This window comes from Propithecus coquereli, unplaced genomic scaffold (assembly GCF_000956105.1).
Source record: "Propithecus coquereli isolate 6110/MARCELLA unplaced genomic scaffold, Pcoq_1.0 Scaffold4, whole genome shotgun sequence".
NCBI lineage: Eukaryota > Metazoa > Chordata > Mammalia > Primates > Indriidae > Propithecus > Propithecus coquereli.
Genome location: NW_012149729.1, coordinates 2545836 through 2546697, shown reverse-complemented (window position 1 = coordinate 2546697; position 862 = coordinate 2545836).

Sequence of the window (862 nt, the reverse complement as noted above, 5' to 3'; positions counted from 1 at the left end):
TGTTCTTATCAATTTAATGATAAGAAAACTTAGAATACCTGTATGCCAGATTTTGAGTGCTAAACCTATAATAAATACCTCCTGTAGTCCACACAACAACCCACAAAGTAGATGCTAATAGCCTCCATTGATATGAAGAAACAGAGGCTCAAGAACGTTAAGTGGTGACATTCACACCCCTGCTGAGAGGCTAAACTGGGGTCAACTCACTGGTGGGATCCACAGCTCATTCTCTTAACCACTGTATTATGATTCCTCTCAAAAAAAATAACCAGTGGAATGGAGCTTACATTATGTTTTTCTTGTTGTTTTTTGTTTGTGTTGTTTTAATAAAGCAACTGTTTTTCTACAAAATTCTTATCCTTTACAGAACTTTCCTGCTACAGATGGTCCTGAGCTGTATTTTATCCTATCTAGGTTATTGCTCTTCTGATTATGGGTCCTCACTTCTCTCACTTTCAGAATCAATGGAAAATATCGTCCATCAGTACAAAGATGGCCTGTTCATTCCTAAGGCTTGTTTGTAGACCCTATGCTCTCTGAACTGAAAAAAATGGGCAGATCCAGGGTCAGGGCTGGAGAAAAGAATGTGTCTGAAACATCCTGAAGGAATCATTTTATAGATGTACAAATGGTAGAGAAATTCTGAGTTGGCAACAAGGACTTTTGGAGGAACATGCAGGGAAAGGGGGAAAGAGCAGAGGTGTTTGAAGATCACCAGTAACGCACAAAGTAAAACTAAAATTCTAATAGACAAAAAAAAAAATGGGGAGGAGTATGTGTTCCAGAGAAACACAAGATAAGGTAATACTTTTGATCATACTTAGGGCATATGAAATACGAATTTGTTTAGAGGTGGAAT